At 41.2% G+C, this 27,918-nt stretch overlaps 1 long non-coding RNA gene and 1 other non-coding gene across 3 annotated transcripts; one reads left to right on the top strand and one right to left on the bottom strand.

Moving 5' to 3' along the window:
- Window positions 1-1,127: 1,127 nt before the first annotated feature.
- On the bottom strand, window positions 1,128-1,200 carry TRNAK-CUU (transfer RNA lysine (anticodon CUU)). The gene has a single exon. It is a non-coding gene; the product is annotated as a tRNA-Lys (tRNA).
- A 4,579-nt stretch (window positions 1,201-5,779) lies between these two features.
- On the top strand, window positions 5,780-25,098 carry LOC142082422 (uncharacterized). 2 transcript variants are annotated; one of them, XR_012673703.1, is made up of 4 exons: window positions 5,780-5,869; window positions 12,154-12,240; window positions 20,131-20,229; window positions 22,012-25,097. It is a non-coding gene; the product is annotated as an uncharacterized LOC142082422 (long non-coding RNA). The 2 variants fall into 2 exon arrangements; XR_012673704.1 differs by lacking the exon at window positions 12,154-12,240 and having other exon boundaries at window positions 22,012-25,098.
- Window positions 25,099-27,918: the final 2,820 nt, after the last annotated feature.

Below are 27,918 nucleotides of genomic sequence, written 5' to 3' on the forward strand. Positions count from 1 at the left end.
AGACAAGTCACTCCCAGCCCCAGAAAGCTGGCTCTCTGGCTGTCACCACAAGCCAACTGCTATTGCAGTAGAGAGCTGCCGTCTGAATATTCTGTACAATAGCCACTTTCCACTGACTCAGGAGTATGTATGGAAGGAAGGGCATCTTCTCTCTCTTGACTGTTTAGCATATAATTTGTTTCACATCATGTCTTTCATACAAACGGTGACCCTAAAACACTTGCTGCATTAAATAGAGCAGCAAAGTGAAAAATGACCAAAGGAGGTAGGAATGAGGAGGAAAAGAGAATGGCAAATGGCAATTTTCATCTGGGGTGAACTGGCAGTCAGCTGCACTGAAGCCCGTGGAGGTATCCCGACTCCTGTTGCAGATTCCTCAGCCAAGAGTCCATCTTACTATTTTTTTTCTGAGGAGATCAGAAAAGTGCTGAAATAGGGAGTTACAGACAGACTGTTTTAACTTGCAGAGCTGCAGAGGAGGTTTTGGCACCAGAAATGGTGGGGGTTTTGCCGACTCACAGTGAAGATGACTGTGCTAGTGTCCTGGTTTTGGCTGGGATGGAGTTGATTTTCTTCCTATTAACTGGTATAGTGCTGTGTTTTGGATGTAGTGTGAGAATAATGTTGATGACACGCTGATGTTTTGGTTGTTGCTAGGTATTGTTTACGCTAGTCAAGGACTTTTCATCTTCCCATGCCCTGCCAGATGTGCAGGGGGCTGGGAGGGAGTGTGGCCAGGGCGGCTGGCCCAGCTGGCCAATAGGCTATTCCATACCATATGACGTCATGCTCAGCATATAAGGCTGGGTGAAGAAGAAGGAGGGGGGGGCGTTCGGAGTGATGGCGTGTGTCTTCCCAAGTAACCGTTACGCGTGATGGAGCCCTGCTTTCCTGGCGATGGCTGAACACCTGCCTGCCTATGGGAAGTGGTGAATGAATTCCTTGTTTTGCTTTGCTTGCATGCGCGGCTTTTGCTTTCCCTATTAAACTGTCTTTATCTCAACCCACGAGTTTTTCTCACTTTTACCCTTCTGATTCTCTCCCCCATCCCACCCGGCGGGGGGGGTGAGCGAGCGGCTGCGTGGTATTTGGCTGCTGCCAGGTTAAACCACGACAGTCCTTTTTGGCGCCCAACGTGGGGCTCGAACCCACGACCCTGAGATTAAGAGTCTCATGCTCTACCGACTGAGCTAGCCGGGCAGGGTTCCATGTGAACAGCAGTTGAACATGGGTCAGTCGGTCCTAAGCGATAGGCGAGCGCCGTTCCGAAAGGGCGGGCGATGGCCTCCGTTGCCCTCAGCCGATCGAAAGGGAGTCGGGTTCAGATCCCCGAATCCGGAGTGGCGGAGACGGGCGCCGCGAGGCGCCCAGTGCGGTGACGCAACTGTCCTGGTTTCGGCTGGGATAGGGTTAAATTTCTTCCCCAAAAAGGACTGTCGTGGTTTAACCTGGCAGCAGCCAAATACCACGCAGCCGCTCGCTCACCCCCCCCGCCGGGTGGGATGGGGGAGAGAATCAGAAGGGTAAAAGTGAGAAAAACTCGTGGGTTGAGATAAAGACAGTTTAATAGGGAAAGCAAAAGCCGCGCATGCAAGCAAAGCAAAACAAGGAATTCATTCACCACTTCCCATAGGCAGGCAGGTGTTCAGCCATCGCCAGGAAAGCAGGGCTCCATCACGCGTAACGGTTACTTGGGAAGACACACGCCATCACTCCGAACGCCCCCCCTCCTTCTTCTTCACCCAGCCTTATATGCTGAGCATGACGTCATATGGTATGGAATAGCCTATTGGCCAGCTGGGCCAGCCGCCCTGGCCACACTCCCTCCCAGCCCCCTGCACATCTGGCAGGGCATGGGAAGATGAAAAGTCCTTGACTAGCGTAAACAATACCTAGCAACAACCAAAACATCAGCGTGTCATCAACATTATTCTCACACTACATCCAAAACACAGCACTATACCAGTTAATAGGAAGAAAATCAACTCCATCCCAGCCAAAACCAGGACAGCTAGGAAAGGAGAACTAGAGAAAAACAGGCAAAGAGAAGAGGTGCTGAAACAAGTCAACGGAGTGCATTATTTTAAAAGTACTTTGAGTGTGCCCCTATAATTGAGCGTGCCCCTATCCTATAATTAATACAAATGTATCTTATTCTTTTTGAAATACATTTTATACTGCAATTCTGAAGCAGTAAAATTGAAACAAGTACATTTAACAATACAAAGAAATCATCTTCACATTCTAACTCTTTATAACTCAATTCAACTTCATTATTAATAAAGTAATAAAATAATCTTAATTAATGTTCTGATTTTCTGTATCTTTGCATAATTGGTAGATGATCTTCTGTGCACTGAGCATTTTTCTGTTTCAAGATTATCTCCAGGTTCAGCTCCCGGGCTCTCATTTGATCTTTTGTTGTCCTTCTTGACCTTAGTCTTCACACTCAAATGGCCATTTAGATTCTTCTGATTGCAGCCTAAGAAAGAGAAGGGAGGGGAGGTTTATCTTTAGCTGGCCCTTCTGTAAACCCATATTGTTCCTTTGCTATTACAGAAAGAAATGGGGGTTGTAAAAGTCTGCATTACATTGATCGCCTACTGGGGTTCAGGGACATAATGGTTTTTATTTGATTTCACTTACACCGATGTAAATTAGAAGGAGCTGCATTAAAGCTATCAAAGAGGCAGCTGCATTATACTGGTGTAAGTGAAATAATAAGACCCCTTGCTTCTCCCACAGCAGTAACTTTTTCCCCATTGCTCCACCCTCCTCTCTGTTGTTGAGTTAGAACGGAGCAAGATTTGTTGCACAAAAATAGCTTTTCACATTCTTGTACGCATATCCAGCAAAATTTAGTCTAGCAAACTATCAGGGCGATTACGTACATTTTATGCAGGGATCACTGCAGCAGAGGGATGTGTTCTTGCCAAAAGCAAAAGCTTGGGAACGAACAGAGAAGGGAACTGACAGCCTGGCAGGATGCCATTTTTTGTCTTCCTTGATTTTCTAGGACTTCAGCAGTGAGGCAAGCTGGTTTTTTTTTTAGAAACCCAGATATCCTACTTATGACATGCAAGACGCTGCCCTGAGAAATGTTGATTGCAAGGGCTCTGATTTCCCAGGGTGGGTATTGGCAGGTAGCAGGGTGGAGAGGTTGCAGAGCTGCACAAGGGTCGCTGCCTGGCCTTGTTGAGTGGCAATGGGAGACAGAGTCTTTCAGCTCTCGTTACTGATGGCATTAGAAACAGAAATGGGTCTCACCAAAGTCTGCGGACCTGTCCTCTCAGCTCTGAGGAGGTTTGAAATCTGTATGTGGTTCTAATGGCTGAATTAAGCTTTTTGTGTCTACAGTCAGGGCACGCTCTCGGGGGTTAGGGTCGCAGAGAGCAGGTGCTGAAGGGACTGGCAGAAGGTGAGTTCCAGAGAGTTTGCTTAGACACTTAGAGTCTTTGTGTCCTACTAGTCCTGAAATATAAATAATGATATTGCGTCTTTTGCTTTAGAAAATCCTGCATGGAGCCGTATTGATTTCAGTATTGCAGAGTCAGGAGCTAAGGAAATACGGGAATGTGGCCCCATGCCAATGTTTCACGTCATTTTCTAATACTTGTAACAATGTGCAAATGCGAGGTAGGGTTGGTTTTGGGATTTTTTTTTGGTTGGCTTTTGGAAGACACCCAACGTGAGAGTCCACTCTCCTAAATTTAGCTATCAAAAACCTGTGTATCTAGTCTAAGCCAGTGACCTCATCAATGGAGAAGAAAAGACATTCATGGGCAGCAATTAATCTAATTCTAAAATAGGGGCCTGAGATAAGAGGTCTGAATGCCCCTCTAGAGGGATCTACCTGACAAAAGACAGAGCACAGCAGGGAGTGTAGACAAAAGGCTTAATTTCAGACCTCTGAAGTTAGGGGAGACAAATCCATTCAGGGTCATTGATGATCAAAGATATTTAACTGGCATGGAAAATACAGATGGACCTGGATGTCAGTCTATGTAAGAACAACTGCAGATTACAGTGGAAGGTGGTGGACACTGAAGAACCAACAAGCTGTGGGCATATTGTGAAAAGCTTCCTGAATGCTTTGGCATTTGGAATAACTTATTGTCCTTGACTGACCTGGATACCATAGCAGTGATTAGAGAAAAGATACCTGGACAACTTTGTGATGCAAAAGAAAGTGGAAAGAACTCGAAAACAGAGGTGGAAAGAGAGACGTCTTCATAGAGCCTAAAACACAGATGCTGAGGAACTCCTTGCTACCAGGTGTTGCAAGGGCCAAAAGTGTCTTACAAAGAGATTAGACCAGTGACGTGTCATGACGTTGTCACACAACAGGAGTAGCTCACAGAAGCATGATAGAAAGAAAAGGATTTTGATTGTTTATAAAATATCTCCTTTGGACAACTTTTTGCAGATACTGTGGGGAATCACAGAACATGTTTCTGGTCTCTTATTTTGCTGGCAAATTATCGCTGTGCTTGTTGCAAAGCACCTGTACAACCAAAGAAAGGTAATCTCTACCATAGTCTCTACATAGTCTCATTCTGGGTTATCATCGATTTGTAATGCTGACAATAAAGGAAATCAATCTAATCTCAAAGATTTTATATCACATTGCATGCCCTGTGAATTTCTTGATATCCATTTGTAGACATCAGGGTTCCCTAGCATTGCTTTTGCTTATTGCTTTGTTTATATGGCTTATAGAGGTTCTTTTAGCAATATACATTGGTGTTTGTGTTGAAAGGTGGATCTTCGCTATTTTTAGAAACAAAATTCCCCTTTTGGTAAATATCAATGCTTGAGATGATAGAACGCTTTTGTCAGATCTTCATAAACAATGAAACCAATGAAACTTTCACTGGATTATTCCTTGATTTGTCACTACCTGGTGTTTCTCTTTTCCCTAAAAGCATCTTAATTTGTGCTTGGGGGAAACCAACCTATTTTAAAATCCAATCTTCCTCCTCACATAATATCCATTTTCTATGAATAGCAGTATTTATTGATTCTTCTTCTTTAACTGAAGCTTATTAATTAGAGTGGTATTTGTGAAGTAGCATGGTGAATATGCTGCCCTTAAGCAAGATTAGTGTGATCTACAAGTTATTTCTCCTACTAGGTTTAATCACAATTAATTTTGTATAACCATTTCTTACAATTCTCCACATACTCACTGACCACATGGTTTCACCCAGTGCTTCTTCCTTTTCTCATGTTCTGAAATGACAAACCAGGAAAGATTAAAAACAAGGTATTAATGAGTGACTTTTTTTTTCCAAACTACTTTTCAACTAGATTTTGTTCACTGACCAGCCACACATCGAGCCACCCCATGCGACTGCCAGCAAGTTGCCAGAAAGGAGGCTGATGAAAACAGCTGGAGCAGCCAGAAGAATGACTGTATAACCTTGCAGCTTACATGCCATATCTCTCTTTCACCTTTTCTAAAACATAAACCTGTGGTTTGAAAAATGCACATAAAGATCTAGACCTTTGAAGCACATATGCTTAAATCTGAAAGGTATTTAGATGCCTAAGGCTGGACCATAATGGACATTTAACTATACTGAGATCAATTATTGTCTACTAGGATTCTGGCCCAACAAAACACTTAGCCACCTAACTTTCACTTACTTTTAGGCGGTGAGGTTTATCTGCATTTGAAAGCATTGAAATAGTTTTAAAAGTGCAGCTTTTGTGTTGTGTTAAGAAACTGAATCATGGGGGATGAGAGACCGGAGGAGGAGCGTAGGGCAGTGCTTGAGAGAGATGAGCCTGTGCCCTGCCTTGCACCAGCACGGGTGCTGCTCTGACCGGTGCCCACTCCGTGGGGGAAAAGTCCTGTTTTGTGCATGTGAGTATCTGCGGGCAGGGGCTGGATTAGTCTTATGCTGGCTGAGAGAGCTGAACTGTCTCCCTGGGAGGTCAAATAGCTCCTCAGGGACTCAGACAAGCACTAGAGGAGGTAAAAAAGCAGAACTTAGAAGCGTTCAGAGGAGTGTGGCAATTTACTGTGAATTGTAGCCTTAAAAGTGATGCAGGGATTGGACCTCAGGCTTGGGTTTAGAGAATATAGTGTCGGGTTTTTTTTCATGTAGCTTTGCATCTTCAGGGCCAGGCTGCTGCCCAGGACCACAGGCGGCCGCCTGCTCTGTGATGTGTTGAGGCTGGGTATCTTCGCTGCCTGCGCAGAGAGCCCTGACTGACTAGCTCAGGTACAGGCATCTGCTCTGCAGACGTCTGCGTTTTGTCAAATGAATCCCGAGGCCTGGCTCTGTGTTAGGTGGCTAAAGTCATCACTTGGATCGCCTCCACAAATACCAGTCATGTTCTGTAGTGACTATAATGCAGATTTCAGGATAAAAGATCCTGACAAGGAGAACAATATGTGCAGGACTTGGCTTTTGTTTGCACTAAGTCCAACTTACACAGATGTTAATAAAGGTGCCTTACAAATCTATTAAATGCAAATTAATCACAATTTTAAAAAGCCTGACATGGCCTGAATGCTGTGTGGTGGCTTTAATGTGAGGGAGTAAGGAAGGTGCCACTCTGGCACGCTCATCTTTTAAGAACAACAACCTGTTTCACGTGGCAGCCTGCCTTGTTGAACCTGATTATAGCGTACCTGCACCTCCTGCTTAATCCAAAACATGATTCAAAGCACTAGGAAACTGGCACATTTGCTCCCCGTCTCGGGTGAGTAAGTCAAAGAATGACCATTAACTGCGAATGTAGGATAAGTGGAAGGAAATGGTGTGAGGCTGAGCAGCACTCAGACACTTATCTTCCACCTGTAGCCGTGGTGAGAAGCAAAATCAGGTAATGACAAGAAACAGCTGCTGGAGACCGTGCACTGTACCATGTTAAGAGTCATTGACTCAAAAACATGTCTGGCGAACAAAAGCTAGAATATGTATACAGTGCTGAAAGGGAAAAGATGTCTTTTCCCCTCTCTTTTCCAAATTTGGATAGGATTTCTGGTTACTAAAAATAAGAAAACCAGGATAAACTGGGAATGCGATCTGTAACTGGAGCCTGTAAATGGAAAATGACTAGCACTAGATTGTAGTTGTACAGACAAAGGCTTATTTATTGCCACTGACTACATTAAAAATCTGCAGTGCACACAGAAGCCAAACTTCAGATCCTGTCATGCTTAATAAACTATTGAATTAAGCAGAAGTGAAACTACCTGCCATATCTAAAAGATAGTCTCAATGCCCTTTCAATGCTTTATTTTAAGACCAAGTACAAAAGGTTTTCACCTTACCGTAATTAACTTTTTATCATTAAGATTCAGAAAAATTGAATTGTGTTGGACACAGGTCATCATAATGAGAATTTAATGGATCTGTATTACTATGCAAGTTAAGCTTTGAATATGTGCTAAATGCATTACATTACCATTGACCTATGCAAATTTCCATCTCTGTGACTCTTTTTCTTCACTGCTGCCGCATTAAGACCCCCTCTCTCTCCTCATCTCCTTAAACAATGATTTCCTCATTTTCATATTAATTGCATCAGTTAACTGAGATAATGCTCCCACTGAAATGAGCAATAGGATGAATCACTGAAATGGTGCAGTTATTCTTTTTGCTTAACCAATTTCACAGGACCTTCACAAAGAACTGCCTTAATTTGACTTTATATAATTGCTTATCATTAGGCACAGCAGCCCCATGAAGTACCTTTATTTATTTAAGTCTCATCTCTGATTGATGGAAAATTAGTCACTTGCATATCTGAGGAACACAGATTGTTCTGCTACCAGGCAACTTCGTTGTAGAATACCCTGGAGAACTTCAAAACAAGCAACTGCTAATGCATGCTGAATATAAAATATGGGGAAACAAAGTGCAACAGCTAATGACATCCAGGAGTTCCTGTAGAACAACCGTGATGTCACAAAACTGCTTTACCTGCTCCTCACTAAATTTTCTACGTGAAAGGGGAAAGAGAGACAGATGTTGTTCCGGGAGAGATTATACATCTGGCTGTAGCCACAGATATACACTGCCTGTTTTTAATACCGACAACGCCTGCCTGTCACAGTGTGAGCACTGAAGGTTATAACATCCCTCCTTTTAAAATTAACAAAACGCCCTACATGGTTTGGAATTCAGTCAGAAAGCTTTAATCCACTTCTCATTTTTAATATTATTAAAGTATTTATTCAGGACAGCTCAAAGGAAATGTTCACGCTTTTCTTCTTCGTAAGGAAAAGGGTGTGTGTGGGGAATTAAAATTTCTAAGGCAAATTATGCTGTTATCATCAACTGACATATTCAGAAGGCATCTAGAAAGGATGCCACCTCCAGCATAAAAGGAGCCATAGCATATTATCCTATCATGGGATTTGAGTTGAAGGATTGCCTCTAGGTCTCCTCGAAGCACACTGTGTACTTTTGTCCCTATGGATGAGACTATCTGTCACTGAACTAGATATCAGCAGTCATTAAATCCATATAGTCATAATATTGTTCTTTCCAGACATCAATACTGTGATTCATTTTTCCCCTTATATTTGCTCCTACTCTAATGCTACATGCACATCTGACATCTCCCTCCCCAGTGGAAGCCTCAGTTAACCTTTCCCATCTTGCCAGACAGTCGTGGCTCCTGAACAGCACAGCACCCGAATGGCCCCTCCAATTTATGCCTCAAATCATCTTCAGCCACCGGTGCTTGAGTCGGAAAAAAACCGTTAATGAGCTGAAAGCAACAGCAAAGAATTATACTGATTATTTCTTCAATGTGCTGCGCTTGGAGCTGTATCAAATACAAACTGAAGACAATATTGCCTTGGGGGCTTGCAGTCAGAAGTATTAACCTTGGAGTAAAGGCTGCTTTCAATTGTTTGGGATGGTTAAATTTTGGTTTAATCCTGTTCCTGTTGAAATCCCAGGTAAATGAAGAGCATTTTTGTTTTGCTTTTCCTCTACTTTATCTCTGTCTAGGATACATGCAGGCAAAAAAGTGGGTCCTTGCCCTGGCCCGGTATTACACAGGATCAAGAAAATTAGATTGCCTTTTGTGGAAAGACTGAGACCCGAGAAAGTAGCCTTTCATATTAGCAGTGAAAAATAAGTGCAACTTTCTAAAATTTACATGATGCTTAGGTTGAATTACATGTTTGCAGGATTTCATGCTTCAATACAAAACAGGACTTGCCCTGAGAAGCCCAGATGAGAAATATCTGTGTTTTATTGAGTTAATTTCAAAGTTTGGAATAAGCCCTGATCTCAAAGTTGGCAAACCCTTGGTTCTGGCCACCTAAAGATAAATTTCAGAACTAATGCCAAGGAAAAAGTGTCATGTGCTTCCTTCCCAAATACTGTCTTATTCAAAGTTCCTTTGAACTGAATAAAGTTTTTCCTTATTATTTGGCACACTATTTCACCATGTACCACCAATGGTATCATAGATCAGGGATATAAAGTCAAAACCACTGTCAGCATTACCACAACATGGGGGCCAACTGAAGGCCAAGGATGGACCTGAGCATGCTTTGCAGGCAGGTGATGTCCTTATCAACACTTCCAAGGAGCCTTTGTGCTAGTTAAGCTGTCCGCATGCTGGCTGCCAGGGAATGCTATGCAAGTCTTCACCTTCCTCATGAGTTTTCATAGCTCAACCTTGCTTGTAAAAGAATTCGCTGTAAGAAGAACGTTTCCCTAACTGAGTGCAAAACACGGAGCTATTCCAAGAGGCAAGTATTTGCAATTAGGAGACATCATAGTCTTAGGTATGCCTAAGTACGCCACTGTATGCTGTCATTTATCTGTAGCTGCTTATTTTAGTCTAAAATGGCTAAAATTAATACAGTTGCAGGAATCTTTCCCCCACAAACCCTTAACAGCAGCAATAATGACTGTGTTAAATCAGACCTCATTGCAATGTAATGAAGCCTGACTGACATATTGCAGGTATGATACTAAGTAATTTCATAAATTATTAAACTGTAATTGAAAGTAATAGTGCAGATTACTTTTCGACACGCTTAAAAAAAGACCTTGGCATGAAAATAAGGACTGTAGCATGACTGATTGGAAATAATGATCAATACCTTAATTTTAAGAATGGCCACAAGTTCCAAGTGTAAAATTAGAACAGAAAAAAATTTAAATTTTCTACCACTCAAGCTACACTGACACTTTGACTTCTGTTTAACTTTTAAGTAAAGAGGACAAATGGAAATATATTTTACCTCACAGAATGGGAATCTCTAACAATTTGGCATCAGAAATTCTGAAATACTGATGGAAAACTGAAAATTTAGAGAAAAAGGAAAACTTTTCCTAGACAATTTTTAATTTTTAGAAACTGCATTTTCTCTCCGCAAGCAACCTCAAAGGAACCAGTTGCACTTAGAATCTTGGTATTATATAAACTGTATCATTTTATGCCTTCAGACATTTTGTGCTTCCCATTTTACCCTGGTAAAAGGTTATTACCTTAATTATATTTACTCCGGATCTAGTGGCTTGATGCATTTAGGCAGGGATTTGAAAACAAGGCCAACAAATCTTTGGGTGTTTTTTGGATTGTTTAGCTTCGGATATTGTGGGCATGAACTGCATGAGAATAAAGGTATTTATTAGATTAACCTAACTGTTAGTACATTTCATGTGGGGCTTGCAGGGATTTTTCTGACAAAGCGATTGTTGGTTGAAAATCAAATGTTTTAAAGGAAAAAGTCAGATTTAGCAACACTTTTACGACATGCTGAAATTTCAGGGAACGCGTGTGTGAGGAGGAAAGGAGAGTGGAGCACTGCAGCCCAATGGTAAGGATATCTGGATAGCTACAGGAGGCCACAGGTTAAGCCTCTACTCTCACTGTAATGAATTTTTGCTATCAGGAGATGGAGTTCTACCTTTCGTAGTACACAGTTAGCTGAAACCACTGTCCTCATAATTGCATGGAGATCTATGGTATAAAATACCCAAGTCATCCCACTGAAGACACAAAAAATATTGCCTGTTTTAATGCAATCGTGCTTCACAGTTTCTCGCTCACTTTATTGGGTTTCCTAAAGTGAAGCACTTTCAGTTCAAGGACATCTTCATCTTTAGCTCTTGTTTATTTTTCTTGTCACTGGTCTATTGCTCTCCAGAGGAACATTAAACATCTCAATGGCATGGCTTACACGTGAAATATACAGTTGGTTCAGCACAGAGGGCTTCATTTTAGGGCTCATATTAGTGGGTCCCTTGTGAGTTGATATTATGCCATTTTTGTCCTTAGATCTTCTGGGGAAAGCTATCATCCAGTAAATTGCCTTAGTCAGATAAACATTACCAGATAGATCTCTTCCTGCCTCTCTCAGGAAAGCGACTCTGCCCAAGGAAAGGTCATTGTTCATTCTCTTTCACTCTATCCTGCTCAATTGTTTCTCATTGTATCAAGACAGAGTCGGTTAGTTTTTACCAAGGTGAACTTAGGAAATAATAGTAACATAAACACACAGCTTAAGTGAACCAAAATATCCGATGGTTCAGGGAGAGTGCATTGACTCTTCCAGGAATTTTCTTCATTCACTTTAATTCTGCCCTGTGTTCACCAGCGTGTAAACCTTTTCCAGCTTCTTGGTTTTCTACCTTCACTCTTCAAAGCCCGTAGAACAATTTTGTAACCTTCCCATGATTTGCAAATGGCTTCGCTCCATGTCTGCAAGGGGTAAATCCTATTTAATTGTCTTTCAGATTAAGACAGAAAAAAACAGAGTTATCAGTTTAACTGGGACTAGTTTGTCTGTCTATAGGTGGAGTAATAACTATTAGTATTGGAAATATCACGACTTGGTGTCTACCAGCCAGGAATGGGCAGGAGGGGATCGGGGGGGTCATTTTTCCTCTCTGCTCTGCCGTCACCTCCTCATGCTGCTTCTTCAGCTTTCTGCCGTCCCTGCCACACAGGCTTAGGCACTGTCCCTCTCTGTGGCAGTCTAGCTGGCTAGTCTAAAATGCTCCCTGCCTGTCTTGCTGACTTAACCAAGATTACAAATTCTTCAAGATGTGCAGTGCTTAGAAAGTTCAGGCCATTGCTGGTTCCTGGGCTCTGGTGGTGTAAGTGTCCTGTACTTCAATCCATTCAAAACTCAGAACAGTTTTTTCATTAAATTCCCTATAGATGCATATTGGCGTGACATTTGAGGTGAAATCGGCATCATCAACCAGGACCTTTTTAAAGAAGCTGGCAAAAGCAGTTGCCTTTATGGTAGGCATTATTTCAATTTTATTCATTTGTACTGGAGCCAAAAGCTGTGCATTTGAATCTGTTTAAATATAATTTGGAGTGGATCAGTTTAACCCGGAGAACGTACAGGGTAGACTGATGCTTTTGTATAATCAGTGTGTCATATAAGGAATGCATCCATCCCTAAATATCTCAAGTAAAGCTTGAGATTGCAGTGTTTATTGGAATAACACATCATGTGACCAAGGGGCAGCCACTAAACACTTACCCAAATGAGACAGATCATACCTCAGTAGGGTTTGTAAGTGCTAAAGGGGAGGAATTACAGGGACAGCATCAGACCAGGCCTTGAGTACATGCTGAAGACTATTCTCCAGGATCTTGCAGGAAGTAGGCTTATAGAGTGAGAGCTTCTACATTGCAGGTTTTCTGGTTACCTCTCTTTTTGCTCAAACCCTTCCTCTTCCTTTGGACGTGATGATGCAGAAGGGAGTACCATAGCCATGAAGTTCAGGTTCAGCCCCAGGGCTGGGTGTCCCTTCTCACCCTGGGAAGCTCCCTAGAGTCCTCGTTACAGGCTAAGTTTGATTTTCTGATCCTAAAATGGAGAGAACAAAATGAGACCACTTGGCATTTCTGTTTTTGCATTTAGCTGGGCATGACTTACGGAAGTAGTCTAGAAGTTTTATTTGGGAAAGCCTTCTTTATTTTTCTTATCCTTTCCAATCGCACAAACAGCTCAGACTTTTAGGTCGATAGTTTGGTGGACCTGTGTTTTCCTCAGACTTGCTACTTCTGGGTTTAGAAATCCAAGCCCTTCAGAAAATGCTTGCTGCAGATTTTCAGATCTTTTGCACACATGCAAGAGCTCCAATTGATCTAGAATGCTGCAAAGGTCCTTCCCACAGGCAAATTGATCTCTCTGTGATGAAAATCCTGTCTTCAACCATTTAAAAAATACAACAAATTCAGCTGTTTCACTGGCAACTGTCAGGCATTCACTGGTAAGCCAGACAGGCTGCGGGAACTGACCTCGAGCAAACCTGGTTTACTCTGTGCTCTAGCAACTAAAGCAATCCACCTTTTCTGAAGAGATTTTTCTTGCTTCTAAGAATCAGAAGGAAACTAAATAACAAAAAGCCCTATGCAAACTCTCAGCTCAAACCCATACATGTTGCACAATGTGTGCCTGATAGCCTCTTAATCTGTAGAGGATGGTACACAGCAAACTTGCCCGCAGAATTGTTCCCGTATTTGCAAACAAGTCAGTCAGTGTTCTGCTTTGTGGTTCTCTTTCAAGCCCCTGTGGCAGAGTACGTACCGAGCAAAATGTTGCTAACCATTACCAACATTCATATGAATCTGCCTGCCTTGCAGCGTGTCTCTAATGCAAGAGAGATGCTACACTGAATCAAGCTAGGATTTACTAGTCCAATATTCTGAGACTGGCTGAAACCAGTTGCTCTGGAAGATGCTGGAAGATATAACTGCAATAATTGAGAAGTTACATAGGTTGGGGATGGCTTCTATATCCCCCTGTTCCGCTTTTTCTCACAAAATACCACCGTCCTTTTATAGGAAGCAAACAGACTTTTTCTTCCCAACATCAGGTTGGAAAGCTCTCGTATGACTAGAATTCAAAGTGAATATTATTCATCTCTTCCCTGTCTGGATGACTCAGAGTTTCTCTCAGACATCATTCCTGGAAAATAATAAGGTATTGGAACACTTGTCGTCTGGGTCCAGAGCTGAAATGAAATTTTCTCTCATCACCATAACACAAGGTAATTGCATTGCATGCGCCTGTGTGGTCTTAGTTGCAAAAGGTCAGTCAGATTCTTGTGCATCTCCTTCAGTTGTATCTTGCCAAGCCTGTGACAAATAGTTGTGGGAAGCCTCTCTTCTTACAGTGCTAAGCTGTTGTTCCAAAGCAGAGAAAATGCACCTGCTGCACTGAATCTTGTAGCCTGCAAATTTCTAACACTTTCATAGTTGCTGTCCTTAAATACCATCTCTGTTTGTGCTTGCCGTGCTTCTTCAGTTGAGAAGGATCTTGGTGTCGCTCATTTAATTACTTCAGCACCAAAATCCCAGAGATTTTTTAGGATGTGATGATCATTTTCCCTGTCCTCATTTGCCATCACTGTAGCAACAAAGAGAAATAGCGATAGCAACAGAAGACACAGAGTTTTGCCTTCCAAGTGGACGTGTTTAGGTGTCAGGTAGAAGAAGGACTGCAACAGCTCTGCTGTCGGCCACAGATCCCCAAAAGCTACTGCACAGGAGTCACACTGCCATGAGCTCAGTCCAGAGCTGTTTAGTATGTGACTTTTGAGGACACGAGATGGAAACGAGAGCTTAGCTTCTGACCATGTATGCCTAAACGCTTCTGAGGGAATGCCATTAGCACAAACCTCTGTGTTTTAGGCCTTTTTTCCCCATATGGACAGGCAAGCAGTGGGAGAGAGAGGTTGCCCTCCAGAGACAGAGAGGCTGTGCAGTCTTCATCGAAGATTTTTGAGATCCAGACGGGTCAAGTCCTGAGCAACTTGGTCTGATCTCCCAGCTTATCCTGCTTTGAGCAGGAGGTTGGGCTTTAGTCCTCCCGAGGTCCCTTCTGGCCTGAGTTGTCCTGTGATCCCATGAAACTGTACATATTGAGATGAGGGTATCACAGAAATGTGTGGGAAGTGGGTAGGAGGTAGGGGCAAAAGTACTTTGGTACAGAACGAGAAATGCAATAGGGAGCGAAGGGGATGATGAGATCTGTACTGAGGCCTCAGCCACGCTGCACTCCAGAAGACCTGCTTGTATCAACCAGTCCAATGCTGCAGATTGCTTTTGCTGGCATTTTTAGATGGAAAAACACGTCCTCCAAGAGCTAAAAAGCGGGTGAAGGAATGAGGTGGCATGTCCCAGATTCCAGCACATCTCTGCCAAGAGCTTCTGTCCATGTAAAGCCATGCAGAGCTTGCAAACACCAGATTAGGCTTGGCATGGCCAGAGTAGTCCTTGAGAAGGCTTCTAGGCAAACACGTTTCAGTGTGACTACCAAGCTGATAGACCTTGGTGATGGCAGCAATAGTTCGTGTTACACTGATTCAATGCAGGGCCAGTCACGATGGCCATCTTTCACACAGGCTTGTTCAAACGTGCATGTGGAACTTGTTTTGAAGAGTCTATAGGCTCAGATGGAAAACTTACAACTCTTAGGAATAATCAGTCATGTAACTCTTAGATAGACATTCATGTCAGTATTGTTTTCTTTTTTTTAAATTTAAATCTTTTGTGCTCATGTCCAGGTGATGATAACAGATATTAATGTCTGATGCTATGTTCAGGTGTTTCTTGGACAAAAAAAATGAGCTATATGTGGTGTAGGAGTCTGAAGGCAATGTTTATCTATAGCTGACAAGAGGTTTCTGTCAAAATATTTGTAGGAACCAGATGTGTTTTCAACCGCTTTTTAATTTTGATTGAGCTATATTTCCTATAAGACTATTTTGTTTTCACAGAAGCAAAGCTTTTGTCATGAAGAGTTTTTCAACAGTAGAGATATGGGAATTATAATTCCATCTATTTAAGAAAAAAGTAAATATTTTTAAAAATTATTTAAATAATGATTTAAAGTTATTATTGTAAGAAGAATTAATCCTCACAAAAATTTTAACTGAATAGGTTTCAAATTTTCCCACAAAAACTTTAATTATTTACCATTAAGCTCCAATTGCTTTATATATATGTTGCATATAGAGGCAGAGTTCGAAATTTCTGTACCTTGGCTATGTACATGAAAATCTCTAGAAGTCAGTGGGCAAAAGGCACCACCATACAATTGTAATATTCTAAATTAATTTTTTGCATTTGTTGCTGCCATTTCACAGTTTTTAGTTTGCTGTTTGCAGTCGCATTTCTGAAGCTGCTGTTTGAGTTTTCTCCATCTCCCTGAAGCTCAGCATTTGGGCTTGTTTGGAAGCATGACTGTTCATCTTTTTTTTTTTCCAAATTGTACTGGGGACTGATATTTCCTGCCAATATTTCTGGCCTCTCCAGGTCACTTAGAATCGCTCCCTTGGCCTCCTTACTTTCATCAGCAATGTTAATCATTAATATTTAGCGGGGCAGGGGCAGCCTACCACCCTTGCAAACCCACACAAGGGAATTCACACCACCTGCTGGGGTACGGTCCTTCAGCCACTCAATCCGCAGCCAACACCATAACCCTGAGTTCAGCTTTGCCTCTAAGTGGAGCATCCCCGGGGAGTGCAGCCCCCAGCAGAGCTGGGGACATACATAACCTGTCGCTCAGTGAACACCTTTCTTCAGGAGGTGGTAGAGGATGCATCTTCCACTAAGGGCATGTTCCTACGAGCCGTTGGCTCTCTCATCTTTGTGCTCACAGCTCCAGGAGCAGCTGGGGCAGTGTGTGGCTGCTTACCTACCGAAACACTGCCCAGTGACTGCATGGCCAGTGTGGAGTATAGGCAATTTATACCGTTTTCCATCAGTAAATGCATAAAAAACACATGAAAACACAATTCTGTGCAGTTTCATTATTTATTTTATTCCCCTCACCATAAAGCATTGATTTTAGTATCTTTTTTTACCTAAATCAAGGAAGGAAAACCAAGCAAGATCCCTCAAAATTCAGGCCAGTATAATTTTTGGAGGAAATTTCAGATTTGGCATTTTTGAGAGAAGCAGGAACATTTATCAGGCATTTTTTATTTCTGACTGTTGCTGGAATGAAAACTGGGTTCGTTAGGAGATGATGCAGACAAAATTAGTTGGCAGAGCTCACCTGCAGTGGTAAAGGATGTGTATTAAATTGCTCTGAAACTTCGTTTATAATATCACCACTGCATGCGTACATAGAACACGTACCTAAGGATATGTGCGTCAGTCTCCATAGGCACAGACAGGCACAAGGTGGAGAAGTTTGAAAGAGAGATAAAACATACAACATTTTGAAATTTATCTGCTAAAAGCACAAGGTAATACATAAAAGGAAAATTCATTTTCTGTGTTTACAGTTTATGTTAAATGCCATTGTAGATAGCATCTCAGTTACAAAGGCAGACGGTTTAGTTCAGGGTGATTCGATTACTTGCTTTTTTAATGGAAATGTCACTATTTCAAAGCAGCAATGCTGAGTATTAACTTCAGGCATGTCATGTGGCAACAAGTTGGACTAATCTCTTCTGTCGCAACTGGTTCAGTTCCTCTTTTTTTCATTTCAGGTTTAAATGAGGCTAATAAAAAAAGTCTCGGCAGTTGTGCACAAATAGCAGCAGATGGGGCACAAAGCCCGTGCCCCTCCCTGCTCTAGCTCAGTGACAAGAGGACGATCACACAGGTGACAGAAGTGCATCAGCATGATATGACAGATCATCGGCACTGCTCCACCAAGGGTTTTGTAAATCCCTGGTGACAGGCGTTAGGGCAGGCAACTGGCAACTGGCAACTGGCAACCTAAGCACCTGAGAACTTGCTACGCTTCAGTCTTGGAAAGTTTAGTGGCAAGCACAAGAAAATGGTTGAATTGATATAAATAGTGAATATTTGGTCTGAGAAAAAGCCTAAATGCTTAAATTCTACATTTCAGCTCTGAACATACTTTTATAGCCTTAAAAAACCAAAATTGTAACAGAATTAAAAGACATAGTTTATGTGAATATTCGCTCCCCTGGCAAAGCTCCTGGAAAGGAGTTTTAAAATGCCCTTTTCCTCATGGGTTATGAATAATAGATATCTGCCATTGGTAATTGTGTAGTTTATTTTCATTACACGACTTGAGGTTTTATTGAGTTTCCTTTAGTTAACTTGTGCACAAGGCTTTCGCAGGCCTCTCATTACGCCAGCTCAGTCACAAGGTGAGGCAGCGAGGAAGGAGCTCGTGAGGTCAGATGCTCCTTCGAGATCTTACTTTGCACAGATATTATACCCCAGGAACGTTCCTTTGTCCCTTGAAATGTAATCTCTTCTTAAAAATTACCATGCGGGACTGGGCTGTTGTTGGTGTAAACATGTTTTAAAAGCCCTTTTGTACAGTTATTTTGTAACTCTTATCTATAAATCCCCTCAATGAAATATCAGAGAGTTATTCAGCTGTGAAACTACGTAGAGGGGACATTTTCCTTATCCTGGGTCAGCATTTTCTGGTTTTCTGTAAACACTCTCTCACATGATGCTTGTTAATAGGCTTCCTCATGCAGAAAATTCTTGGCAGCCACTGGAAAAGTTCTCCAAAAGACTGATTACTTTCCCTTTGCCTGAGGCCAGCTGCTGATCACGGCCCTTACGTAGCATGACAAACACAGTTAATATCAGAACATGCAGCCAGGACTGAAACCCTCAGTCATGCACCAGTTAAAGCTTGGCCTACCAACACCCCAGGAGGTATATTAATATGCTACAACCTGTTGGTACTAGTTTCCATGAGTTTAAAAGGGGGGGGTGGGTGGAGGATGGAGAGAGCGAAGGATGAATTTAGCTGGAGTTCACCCAAGGGCACACTGCCATGGCCTAAGGGCACTAATGGGATGGACTGTCCCTGCCAGCCTCTCCTGAGGTGTCCCCAACCCTGCTTGTGGCCCAGGACCGCGTTTCAGCCCAGCTGACCCCCACCCGCAGGCTGACGTCCCAGCCTGGCCTCCACCCTGTCCCCAGGGAGGTGCCCGATGGCCTGGGCTGGGGATGCCCTCGGCTGCTCCCCAGCTGCCCTGGTCCCTGCTGAGGCAATGGGACGGGCTCCAGCTGGCAAGACCCTGCCTTGCCACCCCCCTGGAGCCCTGACACCATTTGTATTTAAGCAGCTTATGGGCTGACTTCCCAGACTCATCACTTTTTTTTCTGACCTAAGAACACAATTGCACGCTTGGACCATGATGAATTGTGCCATCTTATTTCCTGAAGATGGACTCTAGACAAAACAAATACAGGTATTTCTGGGAGGATGCGGAAGGTTATTAACTATTAGTGGTGGTAATGATCCTACATGTATACTGTGCTAAGCAGGTGGATCCCTAAGCACTTTGCAAACGTTGTTACTTGTGTTAACATAAAAGAGAGTTCAGAAAGCTGCAGGAAAAGATGAAAAACAGTAATTGTAACAGTGGGCAGCAGCATTACAATAACTCAGGACAAACAAAATATTAAGTGACCCTCTGAAGCATGTGGGGGACAGGACAGGGGGAGGAAGGCATTTAGAAAAGCCCAGTGGAATTTGGCTAAGAGAGCTATACTGGGTAAAAAAATTGTTTTGCAACAGTTGTTGCAAAGTAATTCTTTTTGCATGAGCTGTCAACATTTAAACTCTGTCACAAAGCTGTCTGGTGGAATTTTATAGTGGAAGTAGTTTATCTAGAGCCGAAATGTAGGGAAGATAACTCTACATACAACAGTGGAAAATAAACCTCCAATATACCCTTCCCAGGTCTTTTGGGTGAGACATTTAATGGCTATGAGAAAAAAAAGAATAAAAATATGTAAGTGGTAATATCTTTGCAGACAACACCTAAAATTAGGACGAGAAACCAGATCATGCTTTCAAACAGAATTTGATTCATAGGATAGGTCTGCATTACCGTGATCAGCAAAGTACTGTGAGTTCACACAAACTTATAAAACCATATATGATAATGTCTCTTCACTAAACTCAGACTAAACAAGTTCAAGATCTCTGTTCTGTGTCTTACCAGTAGAGTTTCCCTAGTGATCTTCTGGCCTTTGTTTATCGTGGCTGCAAAAAAATCTGATTTATAATGGTGTAATAAACACTTCCTCTAATCTCGATAAAAAACACTACCAAGTTTTACAAGGAAAGCAGTGGCACGAGCTAGATATGCCAGAGGAAACTTCATTGTAAGGACCTTAAGCCTTTAAATGTTTTTTCCTCTTTTTGATTTCCAGACCTTAGATGAGACTTCCATGTACACATACAGATGCTGAATTTCACCTTCTCCTTTATAAAATGACAAAACAAGTTACAGTTGAGATTCCCAAAAAGAGGTGAGTTGTTAACGGCTGACAGACAGAAAGCTCTTTCAGCTTCACTTTTGTATCTCCCTGTCCAAATTTTTTTCCTGGGACTCCATGTCTCATCTTTGCTCACACTGATCTTTCAGTAGGACACCTCAGTTTGGAGGTGTCCTACTGAATGGAGCAATGGAGATACCAGCTTCTGTGTGCAGGCTTTGGTGTATTGTGCTCCTAGCAGCTATGGAAAACATTTCTGAGAATGGAACATGACTGAAAAGACAGATCTGAATGAAAATGTGGCTTTGCACAACCTGGATAGATGGTGAAATTAAATGCATGTCAAAGTAAAGTGATGCATGTAGGAAAGATATCACCCTAATTTCATTTGTAAAATGAGGGATTCTGACCTAACCTTTACCAGTTTGGAGAGAGACTTTGGGGATACGATCGATAATCCCATGAAAATGACAGCCTAGTCCTCATCACTGAACAACAACAACAAAATTGCAAATGTTAGGAACCATTGGTAAAGCAATACAGAACAAAATGGAGTTCATCATTATGTCTTTATATAAATGCATGGCGCGTCTGTGTCTTTGTACTATTCTGTTCTTTTCATCTCAGAAAGAATATAGCAGAACTGGAAAAAGGTTCAGTTGTCCTTGATTGTCAAGGACTATCAATACATGGGACGTGTGCTGTGCGAGGAATAATTAAGCAAGCTAAGATTCTTCTTTCTGGAAAAAAGACAAATTACAGGGGACATACTAGAGGGCTATAAAATCAGGAGTGAGGTGGAGAGGATGGATGGGGTTGATGGTTCACTGTCTCTTCCACTATAAGTACTAGGGGTCATCAAAGTAAGATAGTAGGAACAAGCTTCAAAACAAACAGGAGTAGGTTGTTCTTCATGCAGCAGGTAATAGGTCAGTGATGCTGCCTGCCAAAGGGTGCAGTGAATGCTAAAGGTTTAGGGGGGACCAAGAAGAGACTGGACAGGTTAGTGGAAGAGAAATACATTGGGGAATACCAACTGCACAGAAGCCAGACTTAACCCAGGAAGTCCCTGAGCTGAAAATAGGTGGTGGCTGGGAAAGTATCATGGAGGGGTATAGTCTATTCTTGCCTTTTGCTTAGTCCTCCCTAGTTTACCCCCTTATGGCAGCTGTAACCTCAAACCCTGTCTCCTGTCGACCTTGGCTGTCACCAGTTTGGCTATTCTTATGTTCATTGATTAGCAATGCCCTAGCAAAGGGAGGATTCTTCAAGTCTGGTGGACTTGGCAGTGCTAGGTTACTGGTTGGACTCGATGATCTTAAAGGTCTTTTCCAACCTAAACGATTCTATGATTTTTGGCCTTTCTTTTTTTTTTTACATTAATGCATTTGCTAGACTGCATTTAACTCCTATTGACCTATGTACTAACTAATGTGCCTTTATGTATCAGGCCAATAAAGTCCCGATTCCAGAGGTGTTCTTGTGTCCATCAGTATAAATATGCCCTTTATGTTCACAGTCCAATTCTTCTCTTTTGTCTTTTTTCTCTCTGCACTTTTCATGCCTGTGCTATGTCATTTCTATTGCAAAACAAAGGAAAGGCCTTTGTAATACACAACGAAATCTAATTTGCTTTTCACAATGGACCTAAAACCAGTGATTGATGTGTTTCAGTAATTAAATTCTGCTACCTGCAAGTTGCTGAATGTAAGATTTAGGAAAGCAGGGGGGAATGGGTGAAAATGGAAAATATATTAGCAACTTTCGTGTCTTGTGCTACAGTATTCAATATTCCACCCATTTATGTTTGAACAGGTGAACAACTTTCAAATCCATGAAGATAACCCTGTACATTGGGGAGGAAAAGACTGATAATTATCCTGTCTATTGGGAGGGGAGTGATTGAGCACTGAATGTCAGTATACATTGTCTCAGGAGAAGAAAGAAACAAAAATTGTGGATATTGGGCAAGTCAGAAGTTATGAAGAAGATACAGAATCCTTTGACAATGATGGTATACTTTAACTCCATGTTGCTGTTAGATCTTATGCTGTTCTCAGAGTACCTCTACAGAGCACAGGGCCTCATAGGTACATAGGTACCCAAGGTAAATCTGGCAGATGCACACAGGTAGTGGAAAGCTTAACCCCAAGAGTCTGCTGCTATGTGAGCACCTATGTATTTGGCTTCTCAGTTTTTCTGATGGAGCTTGCTGTGTCTCTGTTCAGAAGACCACGCAGTGCCCAGAGACTTGCCTTCATATTAAGCAAATGATATACATCACCTGTGGTTCATCCTTCCCTCTCTCTGCAGGGAAGAAATAGTGTATGCCATGTAGTATTTTATTTACATATTTGAACACCTTAGACTGGTGTATGGTAGATGGACTTCTCCCATTTGAAGTGTTTCAAGAGAGCTAGATGTCCTTCTAAATTATGTGTTACATCTAGAAGTCACCTGCAAGTTACAGCCTTTATGCAGACATTGTTGCATGAGACCCCCTGACCTCATCAACATTGTAGACGTCAACTAAATGAACAGGGAAATACCTTCTGGTCTTAAAATCCATGAATAGCTGAACCACCTAACTGGCTGAAAAAGTCATGATGGCCAAAATAAATGTCAGTACATATGGCAAATTTGTAAGCACTCCGCTACTGAGCTGCATTATAGTTTGGTGGGTTTTTTAGCCTTCATTTATATGTTCCCCTGACAGAACATCATCTATAGAGCCCTAAGATCTTTGGTGCCTGGGATGGTTAGTGAATATTCAATTTGCTTTTGAAGTGCTCCACAGCCTTGTCAACTGGAAGCAGGGGCACGTGAAGCCAGGCTGGAGACTGAATCAAAGAACAAAGCAGTGCTGGATGCACTCTGCAAGCAGGATTTTTCCCACTGTGTTAACATGTTGATTTTGTGGTGGCTTAATTTTCTAGCTGATGATCTGATCTAATTAAGGCCATTGCCATTAAATTAAAAAGCCATGATGATCTGACTGCATTTGGGAGGCATAACAACTAAAATGTTTGACATATGGGGATATCCACACCTTGGAAATATGGTGCTTCATGATAAGTGGCAGTAACAGCTAGGCCCTTGTTATGGGCACAAGAAAGGAGACACCAAAACCGTCTCAGATTTACTCAGAGCTGTGACACAACCTCAACATCTTGTAACTTGTGCAATTATTATTTTGAGACAAAAAGTGATGCTGTATTTCCTTACTGAGCTCTTTGCTTTGAAAGTGAAGTTCAGCCATACCAAGGATACTACAAAGCCTTTGCCTTTCTGCAGTCATCAAACAGGGGGCTAGTGAGGTAAAGAGCTCATACTGACTTTTGCACAAAACAGGACTTCAGGTGTACCAGAACGGATGTCTGCAATTGGCTGCATGGAAAGAAAAAGTCCCAATATGCTGCTATCATCTGTCCTGTTTCTTGTCTGCAGAGAGTGCTGGGACACTCGTATATGCTGCTGATAAATACAGGGCCATTTTGATCACTGCAGCAGGATAAATTTCATCTGTTGCAGATACCTGAGAAAATAAATGTGGAGGACAAATACTATAAAATTATAACCTTCCAAGTTGTAAGCGTTCGTATCAGAGTGGTATTTTTAAGAATAGTTTTAATTTTAAGGACTCTGCTCCTCTTATTCACAACATGGGGGTTGTTTCTCATCAAAAGTCCTCAAATCTCAAATACTTGCAGTTAACAGCTTCCAAGTGAGGTACAGACCGAAAGCAACAATAGAAAACTAGTCAATGAATGATTAAGAATGGCATATATATTACAAAAAGTTAAAATCTGCTTGCAGAGTTTTCTCAAAGTTTCTTCTTTCCTTTCCCTTCCCATGCTAATGATAAACAGGTTTGTGATAATCTAGTTTTGTTTTATAGCTCACGGGGAGCACTTACATGTTCTCTTCCTTTTGATATGTAGAGTATTTAACCCTGTTTAGCTTAGCAAGAGAGAAGGTATTTCAACCCTGAGTGCTTTCTCCTGTTTGCTTGTAAGCCCATTTTATTTTACTTTAGCTATTCTTTTTTGATATTGCCTTCTGGATGTCTCCACACTTTAATTGCGTCAGTGTAAGACACTTGATGGGCACCATGAGAGAAGCTACAACTTTGGAAGGAGAAAGGTCACTTCTAATGTGCATGAAGAGTGCGACATGTCTAAACAATAAATACTCAATTTGCTCATTTCACTCATCTAGTGTAAAGGAACTCTCCTTACTTTTTCTTTATATTCGCAACAGCAGTTTCACATTATTTCTACCTTCTATCTATTTTGTTGTTAAATAATGGTTACAGCTGTCACAGGTGGTACTGCAGTAATCATGATTATTCAAATGAGAATAAAAATATTTTTGGTTTAACAAGAAAAAACAAACAAGCAAAAAAAGTGAATAATATGAAAAGCAATCCTGATTCCCTCCTTAAAGAAATCCTTATTTGCATTGCATAAGCACTCAGACAGGTTATTGTGTGCTCTTTCTTGATATTTTTGCTCAGAAATTATCTTCTGCCCAAACACTTTTTATGTAATTTGATAAAAAAAGTGACAAAAATTGGTCCGTGCTTTGAAACTGAGGCTATTGTTTGAGGACAACAAAGATTGGTGTAGACTGGTGTAACTCTCAAAAAGTGTGGGGTTTATGCAGAACTTTAAAATCAGGACACAGCACAGAGAGGAACTGCTGAGGATGAGGGCCAGGGCCAGGGTACTGCAGTGTGCCACTTCACATTAGGGACTTCAGCCTACATCTCTTTCTGGCCAGTATATACCCATTTATTCTGGTGTCAACATTGCTACTTTAACCAGCTTTTCTCCTTCAGACATACTGGCCCAGGATGTATTTATTAAGTGCAATATTATTAAATTTTATTTCAGACTCTCCAAGCCAAAATCTCATGTCTCTTCTTGTATAGTTTATCCCAGCTCCCTGCCCAGCAGCACTCTGGGTGGTTCCACCTGTAGTAAATCTGACAGTGTTGCACCTGCAGTGCATACACTTCTGTATACCCTCCCAATAACTTTGAACCCTTGGGCGAGTCCAAGGACATCTGACTGAGAGACAGAAATCTCAGAGGGATGTGGGAAACAGAAGTCTGAGTTTATAGTTCAGGTCACATGGTGTGTGATTTTTCTTTTCCAAATCAAGAAAGTCAATGTTTGACAAAAAATGTTTTTGGTTAATAAACTTAGTTAATAAAGAGGAACATAAGACCCTTGCATCCCATACTGGCAGCAGATTGAATCACCGAACTCTGTGTATTTGTCCAATAACATCAGCAATTAAAAGAACCACGGGAAGAGTATTTTGACAAAATATGCAGATAGTATTTAACACTTTTTCTGACCGCTAAAGGCAAACAAGCTCTGGAGAACTTGGAAAGAAGGAGCAAGAGGTGCTTCATTGCATTAGTGCTAGGAATTACTGTCCAGTCCATTAGTGACTAAGGAAGATGGTAGTGTCTATTAAAGGTAAATGTTTAAAAAATAGGAGAATTTTTCCAAGATCTCCAAAAGAGCTGGCTAGGAATGTATCATGGAAACCCAGGGAAAAGGCAGATGGCTGGAAGAACACTAAATTTATGATAATACTCAAAAAGCAAGAGGGATAGCATAGATTACATAAAGAACGGCTAACCTGCCATCAGTACAAGGTGGAACAGCAGAAAATCTGATGAAAGATTAAATCTGAAAAGAAATAAAAGATAAAGGATAAAATATGTAAATATGAAACTGTGATTTTATGGCAAAGAGGTCTTGTGAAACAAAACTGATGTATTTTTTTCTTTTTAATTTAAATTTGGTTTATCAAGATAGGTGGATAGACTTCTTTAAGACATTTGACTTAGCACTGCATTTGAGTCTTATTTAAAAAATTGCTTCTTATAATATCAATACTAAATAAGTGAAATGGGCTAAATGATAGATTTCAAGGAATAAATGCACAGAGGGAAATGTCACTGAAAGGGATTCTTCTATGGCTTTAAGGGTTACAAAGTCCTGATTCCAAAACTGCTTTCACAATATGCCAAGAAGTGCCACCTGGGGATGTATACATTGGAGATCACTGACAAGAAATGAGGAAATGATTTAACTTCCACGTGCTAGAATAAGATTAATGCTAGAATAACACCTCTCGTTCCAGCACCTTCATTTTAAAAGTTGTTGAGAAATTTGAGACATTGATAGAGAGACACAAAAATTATGAGAGACGTGGATGAAATGCTTCACAAAGAAAAACTCACCAAGCTCAGTCTGTTTATCAGACACAAGATGTGGTGACAGTGTATAAATATCTTAATGAAGAAAAAATCCAGTTTTCTAAAGGGCTCATCTGTAATCAATGCCTGGAAGCAGAAAGCAGGAAAATTAATCTGAAAAATATGGCACAGATTTTTAGTAGCGATCTCCATTACAGCAGATTATTCACAGGAGAGGTGGATTTTTTTTCTATTACTTAGTATGTTCATCAAGATTTGATACCTTTGTAGAAATGATGCTTTTGTCAGAAACAAGTCTTTAGGCTCCATCTTAAAGTGATGTGTAATTAGCCTGTGATATAAAGACTAGACCATCTAATGGTCCTTTCTGGCTTTAAATTTAATGAATCTCTAGATAATTTTTAGAGAATTCCTGTGCATGTAGTACTGAAATACGTCTATGTTAGTCAGCCGCAAAAAAGTATAAAAGAGCTGTACACAATTCAACCGAGAAATGAGGTGCCCTGAACTCTCAAGAGGACCCTTTTGTAGAAACAGCAAGAAACACCAGCCTCTCTTTCAACAGTTGAATAAAGGCCAACTATTCAGAAAGATGAAAAATTAGCCCCTTCTGTTGCTGCCAGTAGGTCAGTATAATACCCGTAGCCTACTGCGTGCTCACCTGTGAGTCAGTTTAAGACTTCTGGGTAAACAAAGGCTGTGTCTCAGAAGACCATGAAGCATTACTGTGACAGCCAATCCCAAATGTACATGGAGATTTAGTAGGAGAAAGGGGGTAAAAAGGGTGATCAGGTGAAAAGGGGAATGTCTCTGAAGTTATGAAATGACAGATTAATACAAAAAAATTGTGGCCAGCTTGCAAGGATATTGGATTTAGCAGAAGAATTAGTGAGAGTTAAACAAACTTGTATTTATGTAAAGACACGCATCACAGTGAGTGAAAGAACAGTTCTTTAAAAAAATGGATTGATTTAATTTCCATCTTTCACCAGGAAACTATTCCTTATAAAGAAAGAAAAATTTGAGTCCTTTGCAAAATCTGAGATCCATTCAATATCCACTCCCTCCTTCAAAGTCTTGTCACACTTTTTTCCTATTAATCAATGATCTGTAAGATGACCAAGCTTTAATCAAAAGAAATGTTATTATTCTGCAGGTAAAAGAGCTTGCAACATACCAAAGGGTGTTTGTTTAAACTTTAATGGATAAAGTGTAAAGAGCAAGTTCCATTAGTCTACAGACAAAAAGCATTTATTTATCATTAGTTGTGAAGTCAAGAGTCCTGTAAGTTTGCTAACAATTCTGATGAGTTCCAGATAAAATTATAAGAATGATCATAAATAATACCCTGAAGCCTTAGATTATTGCCTGTGAGGAAAGGAAAGACTGTTTCTGTCTGTAAATAAAAAAAATTGCCCGAAGTCTAGCATTCAGATTCAGGTTAAACAAAGGTCTGAAAAGATTTAGACTTTTCTGTGGACAGA

Source organism: Calonectris borealis, chromosome 4 (assembly GCF_964195595.1).
Source record: "Calonectris borealis chromosome 4, bCalBor7.hap1.2, whole genome shotgun sequence".
NCBI classification, from domain to species: Eukaryota; Metazoa; Chordata; class Aves; order Procellariiformes; family Procellariidae; genus Calonectris; species Calonectris borealis.